The sequence below is a fragment of the Parus major genome, chromosome 14, assembly GCF_001522545.3.
Source record: "Parus major isolate Abel chromosome 14, Parus_major1.1, whole genome shotgun sequence".
Lineage (NCBI taxonomy): Eukaryota > Metazoa > Chordata > Aves > Passeriformes > Paridae > Parus > Parus major.
The window spans coordinates 752,006-764,414 of NC_031783.1; the positions used below are offsets into that span (position 1 = coordinate 752,006).

General features: G+C 52.7%; 1 protein-coding gene across 2 annotated transcripts in view; it reads right to left on the bottom strand.

Moving 5' to 3' along the window:
• LOC107211356 (ankyrin repeat and fibronectin type-III domain-containing protein 1-like) overlaps positions 1-12,409 on the bottom strand; it is a 185,343-nt gene that overhangs the window by 45,324 nt on the left and 127,610 nt on the right. The window lies entirely within an intron of this gene.

The window sequence follows — 12,409 nt, forward strand, 5'->3', positions numbered from 1 at the left end:
GAGGGACACAGGGCTCAGCCAAGGAGAACCAGGCTCAGCTGAGTGGGATCAGGCTCAGATGAGGAGCACCAGGCTCAGCTCTGGAGGCACTACCAGGCAGAAGGCAGCAATGCCTCGCCTCCACTTGCCTTGGGTTTGCTGCCACACTCCTGATGCAGTGACATGTCACCAAACCCTGCTGGCACCCCATGAGCTCCTGTCACCCTGCATGGCCCTGCCTCACTGCTTGTTCACACTGAGAAGGGGAGAAAGCAGATGCTGAATACTACTCTGAGTCCCACCAAAATCTCTGGGGTCCCCTGGTGAGCTGTGCAGGAGGAAGCAGCCCCAAGACCCCCATGCTGCCAAGGCTGTCCTGCCCCTGCCCTCAGCACTGAAAAAGTGCTTTGGGGCACTGGGCTCCAACCTTCATGGACTCCTGGGTGACCAAGCAGGCAATCTGGTGAGCTGCAGACAGCCACATATTCCACTCTGCTGACATTCCTCCTACTCAATCTCCCAAATCTGTGAGCAGTGCCCATGGCTGGGGCACTCAAACAACGGGCTGAGCTCTTCCATCACTGCTTTGGGGACTGACACAGGACATTGCCCACAGGGACTTCCCAAGCCCAAACCTTAGCTCCAGGTCAGCTGAGAAACGCTGAGGACCCTGCCTGAGGACCCCCCAAGTGTTTCCTTAGCTTGGGGACAGATGCTGATTGCACATGGCCAGTGCTGCCTGCGAGGGTCACCCACCCAGGGCTCCTGCTGATGAACTCCCATGTCTGTATGGGACACTGCCCTTCTGCTGCACCTCTGGAGGCTCGACCCCCACTCACCCCCCACTCCCAGGTACTGCCCAGGACTGAAAAACAGGCAGCACGCTCTTTTACTTGAATAATTTTTATAGTGATAGGACAAGGAGAAACAATTTTAAAGTAAAAGAGACAAGATTTAGATTAGATGTTTGGAAGAAATTCTTTGTTTATAGTGTGGTGAGGCCCTGGCACAGGGTGCCCAGAGAAGCTGTCACTGTCCCTGGATCCCTGGAAGTGTCCAAGGCCAGGCTGGATGGGGCTTGGAACAACCCTGGGATAGTGGGAGGTGTCCCTGCCATGGCAGAGGGGTCGAACAAGATTATCACAAAGATCCCTTCCAACCCAAAGCATTCCATGATTTCTAGGATTCTATGAAATGGGAATCTAGGATGTTGTCCTGCCAGAACACAGCAGTGAAGTGCCTTCCCCAGGGACAGCACAGGAGCTCAGCTGGGTTAGCAAGGCAGCAGACACCTCAGGAAGTTTGGCTCCTTCCCAAAGGATGGGGCATTGGCTTACCCAGTTTCTCCAAGTCCTTGGTTTTCCTTTGGGATTTCAGTGTCCCACTTCTCAGGCTGATTCAGCTGTGATTAGCTGGTGAGCTCTGCTGCTGTGACAGCCCCAGGCCTGCCTGCAGGATATGACATTGGGAAACCTCTCCCCCCACAGGGCACTCTGGTGTTCAAGGGGGTCTCAGTTCCCTCCCTGACACATCAGGACAGATCAGACAGCATGTCAGAGCAGCTGTGGGCAGCCACACTGAGAACAAGTGATGAATTTGGGCATATCCACCCAACCAAACTTTTCCATGAGTTATCCCAGAGGGCTGGGGATCTGCAGGAGGTGCCAGGGTTGGGTGGTGCTGCAGAGAAGGAGCCAAAGGCTCAGGTAGTGCTGAGGGAATGAGCCCTGTGAGGACTCTGGCTCACCCACCTGCTGAGGATGCAGCTTCACACCCAAAGCATCCTGTCTGGTGGGATCCAGCAGAGCTGGGGATGCCAGTTCTGACCCAGCAAGGAGGGTGCTCAAGGGCAGGACAGATGGGCAGCAGCCAGAGGCTTCCCAAGGCCAGGGAGAGGGACCCTGGGGATGCTGCAGATGGGGAAAGAGTGACAGGATTTGCATGAGAGGGTGAAGAAAGAATGTAGAGGGCTCATCAGAAGGGAACAAGGAGAGATGTTTTACAGCCCTGGGATAAGAGGCTGCAGCTCTAGGTAAGTTGATCCTGAGCCATTCCTCCCCTTGCCACAGCTCACCACAACATGAGCCATTGCTCTGATTACCCTAAAACAGTAAAGGAAAGATTGGTCACATTTGGAGCAACCCCCTGAAAACCACAGCCCAGGGCAGCTCCTTTCATTGGCCAACACAGCTGTGCTCACTGGGGACTTGGGAAAGGGATTTTCATAACAACAGAAGTCTCAGTGGTCGCTGACATTTGCCAGCTTTTGGGGGACATAATCAGTGTTCAGTGCCTGTCAGTGAGCCCTGTGGCTCTTCACAAGCCGAGCAGATGCAGGCACCAGGACTGATGCTGGGCTGGCTTCCCTGGGAAGGACCAAGCTGGACCCTGCAGGACCTGGCTCTGCAGCCAGAAGCCAGGCAGAGCAGACGGGATCCTCTATTTAAAGTATGATAACAGGGTCACAGAAACGTCTGCCAGCAAAAGCACTTGGATACCTTGATCTAATTATAGCTGGCATTATCAGGCTGCATTACAATTAGCAAGTCAGTGGCCAGTCTCTATTTCTGGTCTGCAACACGAGGCAGGTCGGTATTCCAAGGAAGAGGGAGAAGGGAAGCAGGGGGAGCAGGACGGAGATAGCTCACGGTGTGTTTAAATAAGCAGCACAGCTGCTTCCGAGTGCTGTGGAAAGGCAAGTTTTATTTGGAGGGTGTTTATATGGAAAGCCAAGGAGAGAAACACAACCCACCCCTTCAGCACAGCCTCCCTCAGTCATCTGCAGGCAGCTCCTGACCCTGCACCCGCTCCTTCCCCCTGATGGTGAAGGCTGTCCGCAGCTCTAGGTCCCACCAGACCTGTGGGGTCCTGTGCCCCAGAGCAGAACCCTGCACCAGCTTTTCATGGAATTGTTAAGGTTGGAAAAGTCCTCTCAAATCATCAAATCCAACCATTCCCCAAGCAGTGCCAAGGCAACCACTGAACCATGTCCCCAGCTGACACATCCACACCATTTTTAAATCCTTCTGAGGACAGTGACTCCAGCCCTGCCCTGGGGCAGCCTTTTCCAATGCCTGACCACCCTTCCAATGCCTGAGCACTCTTCCATTTCTTCCAGTGAGGAAATTTTCCTTAACATCCAATCTTTTCTAAGCTATTTAGAAGCCAGACTAAAGCAGCATCCAGGAGGGAACCCAACCACACATCCTACAAGCACACAACCCAACCCTTGAACTCCACAAAGCCTGTTCCCATCGGCCTGTCCAGTGCTCAGCACCAGCCCTGTTACTTAAGGACAGCTGGCAGCCAGAATCCCTGGAAATGGCTGGCATTTTTAGAACATCTTTTTGTTTTCTTTGAAAAACAGAGTTTTGTCAAACTTAGAGCATTAGATGCAAAGTATGTGATGCTAATCCGAGCAGAAGGAACCATCTGATGAGTCCCAAATTAAAATGTTCCTTTGTTTTGGCTTTCAAACTTTGCATTTTAATACTAATGCACAATCTGAATGGAAGGTAAATTTGCATGTCCTTCCCCTAAAAATTGTCTCTCAAAACAATAATTTTACTCATTTGCATTTTGACAATAACCACTGTCCCCTCTCTGACCAACATCTGTGTTGTGACAGAGATGCTGGGCACATGTGCCACAGCCTGGTGAGTCATTCTGCACCCCAGCATGTCTGTGCCACTGGGAGGACTGGATCTGCACCAGTATCATCTGCCCCCTGAGCAGACACCTTCCAGCTGGAAACCCATCCCCACAGGAAGCATCCCAAGGGTGGACAAAGCAAGGAAGCAGCAGAATGTGCTGCTGAGAGCCCAGGGGTATGAATGTGATCTAAAAAGGGGCTACAGGACCTTGGAAGAGGTGGAATCCTGGAGACAATGCAAGGTGATCAGGAAGTTTTCTCTCCAGATTATAAGCAATATTTAGACTGGGATCTGCACACCTGTGCCATTGTCACATCAAGAGCCTGTTGTTGCCATTTGTAACATGTAAATGTAAGACAGCTGAAAAGAAGAGAAGGATTTGGGGCTGAGAGCTGGACCTGCCCTGGCCATGAGCACCCAGAAACACCCAGGGCTGGGCTGAGCCCCAGTGTGGGCAGCAGGAGGGGGGGATTCTGCCCCTCTCAGGTGAGACCCCACCTGCAGAGCTGCCTCCAGCCCCAGAGTCCTAGCCCAGGAATGTTATGGAGCTGCTGCAAGTGAATCCATCCCCAGATCCAGGGAGAGCCGGGGGTGCTCACCTGGAGAGGAGAAGGCTCCAGGGACACCTCAGAGCCCCTTCCAGGGCCTAAAGGGGCTCCAGGAGAGCTGCAGAGGGACTTGGGACAAGGGATGGAGGGACAGGACACAGGGAATGGCTTCCACTGCCAGAGGGCAGGGATGGATGGGATATTGGGAAGGAATTGTTCCCTGGCAGGGTGGGCAGGCCCTGGCACAGGGTGCCCAGAGAAGCTGTGGCTGTCCCTGGATCCCTGGAAGTGTCCAAGGCCAGGCTGGATGGGGCTTGGAGCAGCCTGGGATGATGAGAGGTGTCCCAGCCCATGGCAGGAAATGGAATGAGATGAACTTTAAGGTCCTTTTCAGTACAAACCATTCCATGATCCTATGATTGCAGGTAAGCAAAGATCTTTTTCTGACTCCCAACCATGAAACAGATCATTGGAAAGAATCATTTCATGACTGGCACATCCCAGTGTGCTTCACTCTCAAAATTAACAGTCTACTTTAAACCCAAAAATCCATCCATATACAGACAACAAATAAATAAAACCTACAAAATAACATGGTCAAAAATCCCTTCCCTTGGGCAAAACCCTCATCACTTTGCTTGTTTTGAAGAATTCTATCATTTCCCTCTGTGATTGTTTTTAATGAAGATATCTATCACTCCTTCCTGAGCAGCAGGATGGAGCACTTGGGCTCTTCCAAGCAGGCTGTGTGAACATGATGGATTGTCCATGTGCCAAGTCAGAGGAACGTGCAGACTTGCTCCTGTCTTGCCAGGAGCCAGGTTTTCAGAATTCTCCTACTACAAATTACAGCTTTTATCCTAATTAAAAAGATATCAGGGAAAATAAAGAAAAGAAGGAAATCCAACCAATTTCTTTGTTCATGTGCAATCAGCAGGGGTGAGTGAGAAGGTTCCTGAAGGGGCTCAGACCTCCTGAGACCTTCACCTCCCTCCACTCCTGCCAGCTGAGCCCACACATGGTGAGCAGCACCACGTCGTGCCCCAGCCACCGCAGTGTGTGGCTGCAGCGTGCTCCCCACGCAGGGACAGACGCCCGGGGGGAGGTGCCATTGTTTAGTCTGTGCACAGCCCTGGCGCTGGAGACGCCTCTTGTTTTCCATGGCCCCGCGTCCCACGCTGCGCGCAGGAATGGAAAAGCTTGTTATTCTGGGCTGCTGGGCAGCTGGGCCCTTCCAAGAGCAGAGAGCACTGATGTGGTTAAGGCGAGCTGGCCTCAGAACCTCCATGGTTTCAGCTCCTGGCTGGCACCCATCTCCTCCAGCAGACCTCACCACCCGCCATCGGGACAGGCAGGTGACGGCAGCTGGCTGTGCTGGGCTGCACTGATGCACTCCTGTGTCCAGGTGTGCTTGCATGATCCTGGGGGAGGGTGAAGGATGGGAGAAGGGTGACAGAGAACGAGCCCAGACCCCAGAGGCACCAGGACAGCCGCCCAGAAATGGAAGAAATGGACCCCTCAGCATCCCACTGGTGTCAGTGCTCAGGAATGGTACAAAGCAGGGCCAGGACCTGTCCCTCTGGGTGATGGAACACTGGAACAGGCTGCCCAGAGGGGCTGGGGAGTCTCCTTCCCCAGATATTCACCACACCTGGGCACGATCCTGTGCAACCTGCTGTAGGTGAAGCTGTGCTCTAGCACAGTTGGACAAAATGATCTCCAGAGGTGTCTTCCAACCCCAACCACTCCTTGATCCCGCGGCACACACAGCCTGAGCTATGGCTCTGCTGCAAGATCTGGGTAGTTGGGGCCCAAGGGCACCCAGTACCTCTGTGTTTCACTCACAAGGTTCTTCCAACCGGTAAAGACCTATCAAAGAAATTAAGATCTATTAAATCCCAACCTATAGAGGGTCCTGGGCAACCAAAGAGAAAAAGGAGAATAGCAAAATACCACCAGTTGGATTATAAGAAGAAAAAACTGGTGTTCAGCAGCACCAAACAAGAAAAATTCATTGAAGTATTTTGATGGTCAGAAGAACACGACCATAAAATGCCACCGTGTTACCACAGCACTATTCTGCCCTCTGTGGTTCCTCTCCTACCGAGAGTAAGTGATTATTAGGGACAGCTGGTCCACGCCACAGAGCCCACTCCGCTGCCAGCATCTCCTGGTCCCAGGCTGCAGGAAGATGCAGAGCTGTGGGGGCAGCTGTGGACTTGTGCCCTGGCCCCTGGGTGGATCTGGCTGGGAGCTGGGAGGAGGAGACCCTCCAGGCTGCACTTCCAACCACATCTGTCCATGCTAAACAAAAACGTCCCTCTCTGCTTTTCCCTCAGGACTTGTGAGCACATCAGGAATTAAACCCCAGTCTCCTGGGCTCATTGCACTGGTGCAGGAATCTGCATCTTGTGTCCTGGTTCTTCCCAGTTCAGTGAAAACCCCTCCCCACCTTGCCCAAGGCACTTCAGTATGCATGGGGATGCAGGACACTGCTTAGCAGCCCTTGAAATAATGGGAACCAGGAGAATAGGAAACACATCCCTACAGTCAAACCATGGATTTTTCAAACTTCCTCCCAGTCCAAAATTTCTCTCAAAAATGCATGACAAGGAGTTACAAGGGTCCCTCTTGCAAGAAGGAGAAAAATGCAGGAGAGAAAAGTCCTTGGCTTTCCTCCCCCGGAGCCGACTCCGGCCCCCGCGGCTGCCATGGAGGTTTGAGGGACTTGAAGGGATTTGCGACGCAATAAAAACATTCCTGCTTGCAAAGCATGAAACCCCAGAAGTTTATGGGAAACCACTGTCTTCGGGATGTCTGCATATCTTCAGGCATCCTGGGAGCTGTAGTTCAAAGAAACCAAGAAAAAGCAAGCAGCTGATGATGATGGTTTCTGGATGGAGCTTGTGTGACTATTGGCTCCCACACAAAAGCCTGAATTTCTGGGATGCTGAGCCCATTTCTGCAGCCAAGTGAGAGGAGAGCTCCTCAGTGACTGTGGCACGAGGGACTCCAGCACCACAGCGAGGGAGAGAGAGAGGTGCCCAGGGAAGGGCAACCCAAAAATCAGGCGCTGATGACTAGAAAGAGGGATGCACTGCAGCAGAGGCCAAGAGGGACAGGCCAAAGCCATTTCCAGGGCTGGGAACCTGGCCAGAACATAGCCTCACCTGTGAGCTAAAACCTCCATGCCTCAGTTTCCCCATAAACTCTTATTCTCCCCCTATTCCCAAGGGCTGTGAGAATTGGCCTTTGTTGTTTGAACACCCTTGGGGAGCTGAACAGAAGCCAGCTGTTCACACTGCACCAGCAACATTAAATCACCTCCAGGCCCATTTCCTCTGAGCCCACGAAGGACTGTTGTGCCAGCCAGGCTGCTGAAAGGCACTTTATTCCAACACAAGATACTCTTCATGCAAGAGTCACCTCCCAGCAGGAGAACCTGCAGCACATGATGTGACACCCTCCAGATGAGGCACTGCCCATCAGCACAGCTGCCACATCTGAAATGCCCAGGGGGGCAATGGTGGGGGGACAGAGATGTGAGAGGCTGTGTATCATCCTGGACTGAGTGTGGAGTGATGCAGGAGATACTTTCATTTCCAACCAAGGAATCAGCAAAGACCACAACCTGGGTAAAGCCAGCACTGGAGACATGAGCCAGGCAGGTGACCTTCTCACTACCTGCTTTGTATCGTGGGCTTGGGCTTCACAGGCCAGAACATGAGACTGCCCCATGGCTGTGCAAGACCCTCTCTGACACGGGACAACACCTGCCCACCAACACACCACGACAGAATTGCAGGGACAAGCCCACAGCATCAGACTTTGCAGCAGCTGACACAACCAACCCCAGCATGGTGTGTGCTCTGCTAGCTGCTGTGAGCCTCAAGGCCTCAGAAGTGGTTTCTGACACTTGGAAAGCAAAGATAAACCACAGGAGAGTTTGTCCTTGGGGAAAACCTGTAGCCCTGAAGAACAAAGATGAGGTGGAGCATTCACACTGGCAGTAGCAACATGGATGCTCTTCCAAGGACGGTCTCCAGCTGTGGCATCTTCCCTTTCCAGAGCAGAACATGTTGCACGTTTTTGCCAAAACCACACATTGGTGCTCACCAAACACTGCCCATGGGGTGGGTACACCACAGGAGGCAGGTCCCAGGACACAGCACTCTCCACACCTCACTGCCACTCCATCCAGGCTGTCACAAAGCAGGAGCTTTCAACTCCTCAGCACCAGTCTGGTGTGACAGGGCAGCAGGTCCACAGGCCACTGCAGGCCAGAGTGGAGTTTCTGGAAGTTCTGCAGACAGACAACTTGGTTTTGCAGGGCTGAGCTCTCTGCTCTGGATAAGAGTGGCTGGAATGTTTCTGGGCCAGCTGTGCCTTCACAGGCAGTGGAAAGGGCACCCTGAAATGGTCAAGGCCAGGGCACATAAGATGAAGACCTACCAAGATTTAGGACATCACGATGGTGCCTCTTGCTTCCTTTTCCTTGACTGACAAACTCACACAGCAGTCCTGATCTCCTCAGAACTAAATCCAGATTAACTGAAACCACCCAGTGGACACAGCCAGTTCCCTGTTCTGAGGCTCCCAAACTCCAGGAAATACCCACAGGCTCTGGGCCAAGCGTCTGGGGTGCAATGCCAGCACCTGCTCCACCTCTCCCAAGGCAGGAATCTGCCCTGTGGTCTTGCAATAGTTGTCCTTGCTCACTTCAAACCTCAGTTTGAAGCCCTTGTTCAGTTCTTCAGAGCTGATAAAACCCATCTGAGGAAGATGGTGGGGGCTTCAGGACGGAACAGATGCTCAGAAACCAGGACTACCTCCCAGCCAAACCCAGCCAAAGCACAGCATGCGCCTCCTCCACCTGCCTCTTGCACTGCAGGTCTTCTCCTGCACTGCCCAACCCTGACAATGCCTTTTCACTGCACCACGAGCCTCAGGAAGGGACATCTTCAAAGCAGAACCTCAGGGAAAGAAGGGAGGAGCAGGAAGCTGCTGTTACAGGCCATTCCTGAAAGGAAAAGCAACCATCTGGGTTCAGAGCACCTCTCAGCAGCTGGAGGAACATACAGGCAGTGCCATGGTTTGAGACAGGTTGGATCAATGCTCCCCAACGCGTACCCTGGGCCTTCTGAGTCATTTCCCTTTGAATTAACGCTGCTTTTCAGATCTGTCTGGCAATGCTGATGTCTGTCTGTTATACCAGGAGTCGTTCCCAAAGCTCCTGTATCTTTTTCCAAAAGAGCCAAAGCAGCAAAGGGTTATTAACCAGGGAGACAGCGAGCACAGGGAGGGAACGTGCTGTTCTTTGACAGGAACCGTGCTAATGAACATTACAAAATTAAAGATCGGGAAAACCTCAATCACAACTTCAACCCTAGAAAAGCTGCCATTCAACACCAAGGAAAATAGCCCAGAAAGAAGAAAGTTCACTGTGGATTCTGGCTCCACACTCCAGAACTTTCACCTCCAGCACCAGGTTGCTCCATTAAAGCACAGTCTGGCATTAGGCTCATCACAGAGGTATCTTAAGGCCCTCTGCTAATTCTGGACGTGATTTCAGCCAGCCACCACCTGATCCTGATGGAAAGCAGTTAGGTGATGGCTGAAGCAGGCTTTGCAATCCACTAAGAGCACCCTACAGGCATGGATCCCTGTCTTTTCTTCCAGCACATTCCTTGAGGACAGGTGGCCCTGGTGTCTTCTCTCCTCACACCTCCGTGGAGCTGATCAATCCACAGAGAGGAAGAGAAGCTGCCACACCATGATGCTTGTGGTCTTGCAAGTGGCTTTCAGGTTTGCTTGAATGGTTTGGTTGTAAACTTGAGTGGTTTTCACGCTTGAAATGTTCTCCTTGGCCACTGCAGGATTCCTTTTGGAAGAACAAGTCCAACAAAACACTTCAGCATGTGCTCATCTCCCAGGTAAGAGCAGCCTGTGGAAATCAGTGCTCCAGAAAAACATTTTCCTGGACGTGACGGAGATGCCACCACCAAAGCCCTACCTGAGTGAGACCTCCCAGGGCTGCCTCTCCCTAGGAAAACCAGCAAACCTATATTGAGCATCAACCTATACTTTAGGTGTCTAAAAACAAGCACAACTCACTCTGCTCTACAAAACAAAAATCCTGGAAAAAACAGAGCACAAACTGTACCTTCACACATGCTCCACCAAGTGTCAACCCTGGGTGAGCAGAACAGCTGAGTCCAAAGAGAGTCACATTTTCTAGGGAACATTAATGCAGCCCTGGAGCTGGTGGTGACAGGTGAGCCATGGGCTCCTGGCTGTGCTGGGCTGGACCCCCATGGGACAGATGCTCTAAATCAGGAATGAAAACATTGCCCCCTGCTCAGCAGAAGGGAACACTCAAAGTGAGCCCTTGTCTGGGACAGCCAGTGGGTGAAGTGAGGCGATAACAACAGCTCCGCCAGAGTCCAAAATATACCCACAACTTGTTTTGAATTACTTTGTGCTGGGCTTTAAAATATGCTGAAAAATTTCCATCCAGCCTAGCTGTGGAGCTGCAGGAGGAGCCTGGGGTTTGTTTCCATGTACAGTGATGCTGATCTGAATTTCTCCCCATGGGTAGTGAAAAGAGAGAACTCTCAGGGAGGGCAGTGCAGAGAGCAGCAAGGGGAGAAGGAGCCACCGAGCCACCCAGTGTGCTCTGGCAGTGATTTTGGGTGGGGACTGCACAGGATCCACACCACTGGCTGTAGGGGGGAGCGCTGCTCCTTCCCAGCATAGGGGAGCACCCCATGGACACATCAAGCTGAGTTAAACCAGGGGGAGATCTGCTCCCTGAGCAGCAGCACAGCCCCCACCGGCACTGGAACCTCTTGCTTGTGGCCAAATCAACGTGGCTCCATTACAAACAAACCTGTGGGAGGGAGAAGCAAAGAAAGAATCCCTCAAGGAATCTGCAAGGCACTGGAGGAGCTAAAAATAACCACCACCACCAAATCAATCTAGAAAGGGAAAGCTAAAATCCCTAATAATAGAGGGTTGCCAGGTGGAGGAGGGAGATGCCTGGCACCCTGAGCCCTGGCTCTGCCCACCAAGGATCCTGCAGAGAGTGGGGGCACAGGAATGTGGGACTGAGGGGGCTTCGCTGCCTCTGCCTCCAACAGACATCAGCTCCTATACAGGGAAGCATGGCATTGATTGATACCCTGCTGTTTCTCACCTTTGTGTTTTCAAATTGTCTCTCAAGATGTGCCAGCTGACTCCAAGGAGCCGAAGTGCTTCAGTTAAACTCCCTAATCCCTCTTCCTCCCATTCTAAGATCCAGAAATGGAGGCAAATCTCGTGTCCTTTCCAGTTCTGGTCACCATCTTTCCCACATCCCTCTGGTAAGATCAGCCCAATCTTAGGACTCAACTCGGTATCTATCAATGCTTGGCTCTGCTACTTTCTCCCTCCCAGACCCCTCCAAGGATGCATATCCCAATCCAGGCCTCCCACCCCTGAGCATATGCCATCACAGACAGAAACCTCAGAGTGTGGGTCACCTTGATCTCACTGGAAACTGGATAAAAGGCTCTGGATGGCAACTCAATTGCAATGTGAAATTCAAATGTGTATTTTAGGACTTCACAGCACCAGAAGAATCTGGCCTGGCTGTGGTAAATCAGCAGGGTGGAAGAGCCCTAGGTTTGTTCACCAGGCAGACAAGAGAATTCTCAGCCCACTGAGATCCCAGCACATGGGCAGAGAGCTGTTCCTGTCCTCCACATCCCCAAGGCCAGCAGGGAAGAGAATCCATCCCAAGAGGGATTGGGAGAGCCCCCCATGTTGGTGCCACGCTGCCATCCACACCAGGATGTAGCTGTTGTACATCTACAAGCAGAGATGTGCCGTGGGGGGCCGCACCCATCCATGGTCTGGGACAGCGTCCCGGGTCTGTCCCCACCCCAGCCATGGCACAGCCCCCCGGATCCGAAGGGCAGGACTGGAGGGACATGAGGCAGGGAGAGCCCACCCAGGAGCAGGGTCGGGAGCCAGGAGGATTCCATGTCTTGCCCTTGCCTCCCCCAGGCTGGCTCAGCTCGGGTGACTGCTGCAGCAAAGGGGATGCTGCTCTCCTGACACCATACACGCTGCTAATCCCACGGCTTTATCTGTCACATCCGTGCTGGCTGTGGGAGCCAGCCTCATCCTGCCCGGCTCCCTGCACAGCCTGGGGCCTGCAGAGCTCTGCTCCCTGCTCCCTGTTCCCTG